Source organism: Acomys russatus, chromosome 28 (genome assembly GCF_903995435.1).
Source record: "Acomys russatus chromosome 28, mAcoRus1.1, whole genome shotgun sequence".
In the NCBI taxonomy this organism is placed as follows: domain Eukaryota; kingdom Metazoa; phylum Chordata; class Mammalia; order Rodentia; family Muridae; genus Acomys; species Acomys russatus.
Genome location: NC_067164.1, coordinates 3,476,692 through 3,487,086, shown reverse-complemented (window position 1 = coordinate 3,487,086; position 10,395 = coordinate 3,476,692).

Here is a 10,395-nt window from a genome sequence, read left to right as displayed (position 1 = left end):
GGCTGGCTTTGAACCCACAGAACTCCATCTGCCTCTGCCTCCTGAGTGCTAGGATTAAAGGTATGTACTGCCATGCCAGTCCAACAACCATCTTTCTCCTTCTTATGGCCTTCTTCGCTTTCCTACCTTCCTTCCCTTTAAACAATTCTGTCTTATCATGAACAGATTACACTCATAAAAAGCGCCAACTCTGAAAGCAGCACAGCAAGCCATGTTTTTCCCCTTATGCATATATGGGTGTTTTGTCTTTGCCTGCGTATATGCCTGCATACTATGTGAATGTCTGGTGCTGGTGGAGGCCAGAAAAGGGAATTGGATACCCTAAGACTAGAGTTATATATGGTTTTAAGTTGTTATGTGGGTGCTGGGAATTGAACCCACGTCCTCTGGAAGAACAGCCAGTGCTCTTAACCATGGAGTCATTCATTGCTCCAGCCTCCAAGCCCCATCTTTTCTGTGAGCTCCCAAGAGGATATAAGTCATTGTCTTTAGAAGAAAGAGCTCCCTCTCCAGAAGTGTGTGTGTGTGTGTGTGTGTGTGTGTGTGTGTGTGTGTGTGTGCGCGTGCGCGCAATCTGAGTCCATGGGACTTTGTCATCTTATTGCCTTAAGCCCTGATGTTGACATGCTGGGTCCAGGGTACGTCTGGGTGGGTGGGTGGCACTCCGTCAACTCCCATCTTGTCATTGCACAGTGAGTGGGTGGAGGCTCGGTCCTCCCTTGGGAGCAATGCTGATAGACACTGCTCTAACTCTGAATGCATTTGCTTACCTTGAGCGTAGTTTTCAACCCAGACCAAGGCCTATGGTCCTTCCTGTGTCTCTCCACCATGCAATGAACATAGGCAGTGAGATTCTGAGAATTCCCTTTCTTTTCTGGATGCTAGCTTCTGCTTCCAGGTCACTTAGCACACAAGCTCACTGGGTCTCTCCTCCGCATCTACCTCCATGGCTTCTACCTTTCTCTTATGAAGCAGACCTGCCTGGTCAGGGTCCACATTCAGCTGCACAGGTTTCATGGGGTCAGACATGGTACCACTCGGTCCACAGCCCTACCCTCTGATGGCCATTCTGGCTCAGGCACTTCCACTTAAGAACCAGACTTCTGCCTCTGAGTGTTTCCCTTGGCAATGAGTAGCGCTGATGGCCACATCAGCAGTTCAAACCCCGCTTCACTTCCAGAGCTGTATGTTAACAGATTTCTCAAACCATCTTTCTTAAAAACAAATTTCAAACACTTAACTTTTCCAAGGAGGACCCATACCTGCTGCCCCTTTCCCACTTACTGGTCAACTCTCAGTCAATCACAGTCTGTCTTTAGCACTATGATAACCTCTGCCTTTGAATGCCAGATCTATTCCAATAATATTTATTTTCAAATAATACACTTAATATAATTAACATGTTTAATATAAAATGCCGTTTGGCAGCAATACTATAGATTGTATTGACTGTGCAGGCCAGTGCTTTAAGTTTGCGGGTACTATCTTACTTTATTCTTGCCATCCTCTAAAGAAGGACTGGTTGATGGCAGGAGGCCACAGATCAGCATCCACAAGATTCCCCAAGGAGGATGGAGAGGTTTGCCGGCTGTTGATTTTGTGCCTAGTCAGTTTAAATCCCAGCTCTTTCACTTCCTATCTGAGCTCTGACATTAGGCAAGTGATATTGCCTCATTCGCTCATTTGTGGGATGTTATGAAAAGGGTTGCCAGTTTCATAAGGACACTGAGAATAACAAAAGTCATTATGTTGGATGAGGCGCCTGTGCAGGATCTGGTGCAGAGTCAGCTATGGAAGCAAGGCCCTCTCCCAGTCCTGCTTTGTAATTTGCCCCCTCCATCCGTAAGAGCACTAGTTTCAGTGATGGTGGGGAAGACTTAGGCACATGAACCCATTCAGTCTCAACTCTGGACAAGCAGCCTCCCCGAAGCCCCATGTTCGCAGCAGGTCTCCTTAACGTCATTACCTGGTGTTTTGCAAGTGAGCTAGCTCATTCTTTCTAACCTTGACATTTCATTTATTCTCATGCTATCATGACTTCTTTTTCCTTTTGTGGTACAGACGAAGGCAACTTTCCCTAATTTTTGTGTATTTTTTTTTCTTATTGGATGGTTGTTGGCCGAAGTCAACCACAGGCACATGTTTCTGTCGCACCTGTCCTCTTGTCCATGCAGCTTCTCCTGAGAAGCCAAGACTCCCCATCAGTTCAAATAATCTGTGTCTTCATTGCTTAGATATAATCTGAGTTATAGGATAGGTCTTCCTTTTGGGGGTTCTCTGAGGGTCCCCAAACTCTTTCCCAATAGGCTTATATCCCCACAGCAGGCTCATGTCCCGCCACTACTGAACACCTTTGCTTATCCCAGCACTGTGCATAAATCCTTCTGACATCCAAATCTGGCCCACAGAGTGCTTTGTTTGGAATGCACAGCATTCAAAATTGGATGTAGTTAATATTTAAAATGTGATATTCCACACAAAATTACAGACCTTGCAACACTGGGTCCCTCAGCATCAACAGTCCTTAACTGGCTGAAGCCAATAAGCCTCTTTATACAGCTCCTCCTCCCATCTTGTTCTCTTCCTAAAACCAAGACACAAGCCCTCGGTGGACAGTGCCACTGTTTAGTGGCCTTTAGGACCTGTGCTCTCTGTTCTGGTCCCTGCCAGAGTGGGAATTTTTAACTATGTTGTCATGTGGGGGTGGGGAGTGCGGGGTAGAGGGTTGCGGGGCTGGGGAGTAGGGGATGGGGTGGGGCAAAGAACTCATAGGTCCTCGAAGGCCTCTCAGCTCTAGCACCATGTTCCTTATTTCACACTTGGCTCTCTACATCTCCCATTTTCTGTAAGATGTCCCAGTTTCTCACACTTGTCTCTCTGCATCTCCCACTTTCTGTAAGATGTCCCAGCTTCATCTCCTCCCACATAGGTCACTGTGCTCCTGATGGTCTCTAGTGGGCAGAAGGCCGGCCACAATGAACAGCTCAAGTCCTCACATTAGCCAGTCAAACCCGAGGCCCCCCGCCATGATACGTTACCTCTAGAAACACTTACAGGGGAAATTATCTATGGTACTTGGAGAAAGGTTGCAATTTCTTTCATATTTATTTAATAACTCAGGCTTTTACAACATGAATCCTATATCTTTGCTAAATTTGATGCCTTGTTGTAAAGCTAAGTGGTGTAGACAGCGGAGACAGCAGAAAACTGAGAAGGCTGAAGTGTTACAGGGACCTCCAAGTTCACACAGCTTGATCTCCCTAATTTACCTATGAAAATTGTTGCGACTGGGCTGGTCTGTGTTCCTTCTAACATAGTGCTGCTGCCTCAGTGAGCTCGTGGCCTAGGGGTGGAGGGTGTGTGAGGCCTGATGTATCCAGATGTTGACCAGGGACAAGCGTCCCTTCTTGGCAGGCAGATGGCAGGAGGTGCAGAACAGTACAGAGAAAAGGCTTCCTCTGCTTAACATAGCAACAAAGGAACCGTCTGCGTGAATTCAGGTATTTAGAGATCTGTCTTAGGTAGCTGCCTTCTGCTCACCTGATAGGCTTCCACCATCCAGAGCAAACAAAAACCCGGAGAAAGCTTTGTGACTGCCACCGCATTGGGACGGCGTGCTTTCGGTTCACCAGCTTTATGCAAATAGGTCTGAGCCTGCCACAAATGATATTTTCTCCTCTTGTGCTCCATGCTGGCAGTCCTGAGTCCTGATCTCATTACCTCGTGGATACTCAAAACCATCTATTTTGAAAACATCTATTGTGTGGTCTCAGAAATTGCCTCCAGGCAAAACTGCCACCACAGTCGCAATTTGCATGTTCTTGTTCCTCCCTGCTGACCCAGCTGTGAAAGGGGACAGCTGGGGACTGCTCCTGGCTTCCAGTGGAGAAAGCAAAGGGCTTCTTAGGTAGAAGCATCAGTTTTTTTTTCAGTGTCTTATTTTTGGACTCTGCTTGGTCAGCTAGGAAGCCCTTAGCAGTCACAGCACTCTCTCAGAGGACTCCCAGACTCTGTGCGGTTTGAAACTTTGCTTTCTTGGACTGTCCTTCCTTTGTCCCCAGTGAAGACTTCTTTCCAATTCTCTTTTGCCAACCATACTTCTTCTAGTAATCCTTCCCTGGACCACTTTCCTCCACCCACATGAGCTGGAGACTTCCTTTCTGTCTTCCCATTTGCTTTATGTATGATGCACAAGGCTGGCTGGGTGCTAGGAGAGTATGCTTAGGTTGGGTGTGCATATATGTGCATGTGTGTGCGTGCGTGTGTGTGTGTGTGTGTGTGTGTGTCTGTGTGTCCATGTGCATGTGCCTCTGTGTGTGTGCGCATGTGTGTATGTGCCTGTATGTGTGTGTGTATGTCCTAACAGAGGCTTGAGTCAACAGGACTTGGCTCCTGTCCTCTGTGATGGCTGGTCTCCTAGGAGACAGATTTGTAAAGATACCAAAATAAAAGGAAGTACAAGTACTGTCATAAAGGCCATGGAAGAAACCCAAAGAGTTCACAAGAGGCAGTGAGGTGAGAGAGGTGAGGCTGGGGCAGGATCAAGGAAGCTGGTCAGAGGTAGCGTTTGGAAGTGTTAGATGGGAGCTCCCAGTCGGACAGCGGAAATGCGCTTCAGACAGAAGTACCAGCAGCATGAACTCATAGCACATTTACTGAGCAGCTACTCTCTGCCAGGGATCACTTAAGGTCTTCTCTCATTGGAGCTTACCTTCCAGGAGGAAAAGGCAAATAAGCATGAACTTAAAGTAAAATAAGGGCAAACTGAGACTGGTGGGGCACACCTGTAACCTCTGCATTCTGGAAGCAGAGAGAGGATTGCTAAGTCTGAGGCGAGCCTGGGCAACATAGTGAAAGTCTATGTCCAAACACAAAACAAAATAAGTGTTAAGAACAAAAGCAAGTTGTTAAAACTACACACACACACACACACACACGCGGGCGCGCGCGCACACATCGTACCTATATAAAGGCCAGAAACTACAAAGCTCCGGCCAGAGGTCAGTGTGCTGTGTTTAGGACAAGGATGCTGAGAACTCTGGCTGGGCTGTGAGTCAGGAAAGGCAAGAGACATTAGGAGAAGGTATTGCTTTGTTTCCTATTGCATGTGCCACCCTTCCAGCTAACAGCTCATAAATACTGAAGACCACGGTGAGTTCAGAGGACCCAGGGAGATTCAGAACTCTGGCCGACTCCCCCGGCTCAGAACAGGTGAGCCTGACTCTGGCTCAAGCCTGACTCAAGACTCATCGTGCCTGCACCCAATTAAGTCAAGACACCCTGCAGGGAGAAGACAAGTGTGTCAGCGTGGGACTGACATGTTTTCCGTCCTGTTCGTTATTTCCAGTCTCAGAGATGTGTGGATCCTGGGCTTTGAGCACATCAGCCTTGAAGATGTGGGCTGATTCTGGGGCAATGTGTTCTCAATGCTCACTTGCTGGTCCTCACTCGCTCTGTGCTCTCCAGCTTCCGAGGGACAATCAGTGGACTCGGAGCAGCAGAAGAGAGTAGCGTGGAGGAAGAAGACACAACACTGACATGGACACAATGGATCAGAGAGCCTTGGGAAGAATTCTGCAAATGAGAAGTCTACAGGGCAGTGTGGAAAAGGGGTGTGTGTGTGCAGGGGTTGTTGGTGGTGGGGAGTTTGAGAAAAAGGAACAGATCTGACAGCTCTCTGCAGTGTTTTGCTATTTTTCTGAATACAAGAGCTAAATAAAGGAAAACACTTGGGAGCATGAGTAGGTTTGGATTTCAAGGACTGGATGAGGGAATGAAGTGAGGGGCAGGTGCAGAAAGAGAAGGGATTTATTGAGGTCACTTGGGGATGCTCCGGTTCCCTACTGTGCCTCCTGTAGAGGCGTGGATAAGGGTATGCAAGAAACCAACACTGCTGAACATTCCCACGCAGCAAGCCCCATATAGGGCGCCTAAATATGTGTTTTCATTTGAAAAAACCCTTAGAAGTATGTGTTTTCCTACATGTGTTTTGCAAGAGGAAAGCGAGGTTCACTAATGATGAGTAACATACCTAAGTTTACCAGGAAAAAAAGCCTAGGGTGAGAAATCCAAACTCAACCTCCTACGGATCTACAATCCTAGTGTTAGTCAGTCAAACCTGAAGATGAAATTTTATCAGTCTAGTGACATCTTAGCAAGATGTTCTCTTTCGTGACAAGCCCTGTAGGGCCAAGGGCCAGGCTGTATTCTTTGCACACTTGCTGGTCATAAATGGGGTGATCTTGGGCAAACTTGAAAACTTGAGGAAGCTTGTCTTCTCTCCTCGGTCCTTGCTTCTCCTGTCATTTTCATGCAAATGACATGAGCACTCTGAGGTACCCTATTATGACAGTACTTGTGGGCGCTGACTGTATTTATTGCTTTTTTTTTCCAGGGCCACTGTAACGAAACACCACCCACTTGGTTGCTCAAGAGAACAGAAGAGGATCCTGCTGAAGTTTTGGGGGACAGTGATCTGAAGTCACGATGTCAGCGAGACTGTTTGCTCTGGTGCTGAAGATCTGGTCCATGCCTCTCAGCGTCTGGTGGCTTCTGGCATCGCATGGCTTCCAGAGGCATCATTCCAAACCCTCTGTTTATACAGACCCTGTACTCCATCCTCTGGCCTTCGAGGCTCCCTCTAGTTCCTTTTATAAGAACACTAATCACTGTATTTCGGGCCCAGCCTATATTCAGGGTGATGTTTTCTCAAGATCCTTAACTCACTTCTATCTTCATAGACTCTCATGGCAAATTAGGTCATATTTGGAGGGTCTCACTCTGAGGCTCTGACCAGGCATGTCTTAAATCACTCCAGCCTCCTGACAACAGTGAGAGGGACCGAGCCTTGTTTTTTTGTTTTTTTTTAAATCTAATTTGAAAGTGAAAAACCAAGGCAGGAAGGATTTGCAGTATGCCTAGATGGTCCTTCCGGAGGATAGCAGATCCAGAATTCAAGCCTGGAAAGCCAGTTTCTAAGAACTTGCTTTACACCATGCCTTTTAAGACAGGGTTTCTCTGTGTAACCCTGGCTGTCCTGGACTCTCTATGTAGAACAGGCTGGTCTCAAACTCACAGAGATCCGCCTGCCTCTGCCTCCTGAGTACTGGGATTAAAGATGTGTGCTACCACACCCAGCTCCATGACTCAATTGACTGGAACATCTCCAGCTCCTTCTGCCCTGTCAGTAGAAGCTCATGACATGGTGGTCGTCAAGAAACTGAGCAAATCCTTCCTTGTCAGCTAAGAGAAGTTGTCCTCTCCAAATAGAAGGAGAGAAGGCAGTGGGGTACTCCCTGGAGAGAAGGGGTGTCCTTAGCTTACAGCAAAGAGACAGCCACAAATTTGGCCCACACACCATAGCAACTTTGCCTAGGATGTTCTGGCAACCATAGCCACCCATGCTTAGCCTGTAGCTTGTTAGACTCTGCTTGCTCAGGGATGAGTGTGGCTCCTGGAAAGTGAAAGATGGGGTGACTATTCATCTCTGCGTCCATGGGAAATCTCTGGATCTCACAAATAAGCTCTCTTCCAGCTCCCAGGTCATCTCCCCTGTTTTGAGTCCCACCCAACTCCTCAAGCAGCATGCAGTGTTCTGCCCACTTTGAGCCCCTGTCACTCCAGAAAGCAGGGTTGTTTCCTGATCTTTGCTCCTCAGCACTGAGCTGCAGGGACCCTCTCAGCCCAGCTATTTCACATCCCAACAGCTGGGGGCTAAAAGCAGTTTCTCTCACCACCCACACTACTTGTTATTATATGAAATCTCTAAATGCCCTGGGTCTGAGTCCAGCAGCAGTTCTTGCTGTTTGGGACCTAGTAGGTAGATGCAAGGGTCACGGGGTGAAGAGTCTATGGTATTCTGTCACAGGCAGCCCAGCTCGTTCACATCACTCTGTGGCTGGCTTGTTCTGGCTGTTTCTTCTCATTCTGTATAATCTCAGGCTTTAGTGACAGTCTGAGTGTGACAAGTGTGATAATTTAGGCAGGTGGTTTTGCAGGTTCAGATTAAATGCAGAAATGTATATAGAAATAGAATTTACACAGTGTTATACTCTTTGTTAGGAAGAAAGACAATATTATATGCATGGACTTGCATACACACACACACACACACACACACACACACACACACACACACACACACACACACACACTGGCAGAATGAACAGACACCTAAAGATAATTCCTCCTTTGGGAGGCCAAGGGAATAAGATGAGGGAGATAAGGATGGAAGCCAGATCTCTCAATGTGCTTGTACCGCACTGTTTGGGCTTTGGAACAATATAAATGTTTTAGATATTAAAGAAATCTGTAAAGTGAGCTCCTAAAACAACACAACAACCCAAGGCAGATGAACATGATCCTGTGCCCAGCTGATGACGGAGCACAAAGTAGACAGTTACTTCAACTAAGTTAACCAGCTTTCCCGGGATGCCCAGGACTATTTGGGTTGTAACCGTGAGCAGGGCAAATCTCTTTTTCCTGGGTGAGCCAGTTTGTCACCAATTTGATCAGGCAACCCTTTGAAGAATAGGCTAATGACAAGATAAGTGCCCAGAAATGTCTAAGGCACTTAATACCACTGGGGGGGGGTGGCTTTGTGTTTTACTGGGGGTCCCGCTATCATAAGAGTATGCTATGGTGTAAGAGAGGGATGCAATGCTAACATGTTTAAGAGCCAAGGCTTGGTATATGAGAAAAAGATAAAATCAAAGAAGCTCTGGGAATATTAGAGCCACCATCATGGCCTCATGAGATGACGCACGTGTCCTCCCTCAAGCCACTGGAAAGCCCTGAATCAAAGTGACCTAGCAGCAGTGACTTTGCTCTTAGAACACAGCCCCCAAATGTCTGCTCCGGCTGAAATGGACTCAGTGCCCCTCGGAGAAATGGCTCCTTTCACATCTAGGGCAAGACTATACAAGGTGAAGCTGGACTCTTACAGTTCTGTTCCCAAAGCAAGGGAGCAATCAAAGACGGGCAGTCACAACAAAAGGACACCACATTCACCCTGGGGACGCTGAAACCAGTCAGAGACAGGCAATTTGGACACCAAAAGGAATGCTGGATGGGCACAGGCTGAAAGCACTAAGTAGATAAAAATGAAGAGTGTCTATGAAGCAAACAATCAAAAACGCATTTCTTTGGTGACTCCTCAGGGTGACAAACCATCACTCTGGAAATAAAGGCACTGGGTCAACAGTTCTTTACGCTGCTGCTGCTCTGTCTGCAACAACCAAATAGTTGATGAGAAAAAAAATCTTTCTTGAAGAATCAGGGCTTCTAAATTCACGAGGAGTAAAGGACTCGTTGCTTTGGACTCTCCATATGCTGCAGCCAGGCAGTAATGTTCACTGAGCGCTGCTACAGCCATAAAGCGAGACATTAAGAGGAAACTTTATTTTTGACGAGTCAGGTTAATATCACCCGAGCCCACTTATCAAGTTTTTAAAGACACCAAGACAAACTCAAGCACACATAGAAGTTGCAAGTGCAATATAGTACTTCTTTTGCTCTTCAAAAGCACATTTTTTAATTGAAATTTTCTGTGCGCAGGTGTTTGCCTGCATGTATATCCGTGCATCACTGTGTCCCTAGTGCCCATGGAGGCCAGAAGAGGGCGTGGGACCCCTCTGCAGCTGGGGGTACAGACAGTTGTGAGCTACCATGTGGGTGGTGAGAACTGAGCGAGAGTCCTCTGGAAGAGCAGCCGGTGCCGAGCCGTCATTGCAGCCCCTTTAAAAGTAATTTGCTTGCATGATGCCCAGCACTTGTAAATACTAGGTGTGTTTCCTACAAACATGGACACAATTCTATTAAACTACAGTATTGGCCATGGAAATCAGGGAATTAGCATCTACATATTACTATGGAGAACTGACAAGGCTCTGCTTTCCCTACATCCAAATCAGCTGGCTGACCTGTCAAGTGGTTTATGACTAGGGAAGAGGACACGAGACTTCTGGGCCTGGGACCACTGACTTTCTGGCAAGGGGTACGAAGAGCATATATCCATGCAATCTCTACCTTACTCTGTTTTCTGTTGCGGTAACAGTAAACCTGAGGCTGGATAACTCGCAAAGGGAAGGCTCAAAGTTTTTGAGGCTGGTTAGTCCAAGAGCCGGGCTCCCTGATACTGCCTCCCCTCCTAGTGAAAATCAAAACAGGACAAACAGACATGCTCAGGACAGAGAAAACACACGTAGGGAAGTCGCTTTTGAAGAACCAGCTGCTCTCACAAGAAAGGCGGTGAGCCATCTTAGCATCCTTTTAACACCCACGTCACTCAACACCTTGCTAAGAGAACGAGTTTCCCAAGGGAAACTATGGTGAGACATACGCACTTAACGCACTTATCAGGCTGCTTCGGTCACACACACACACACACACACACAC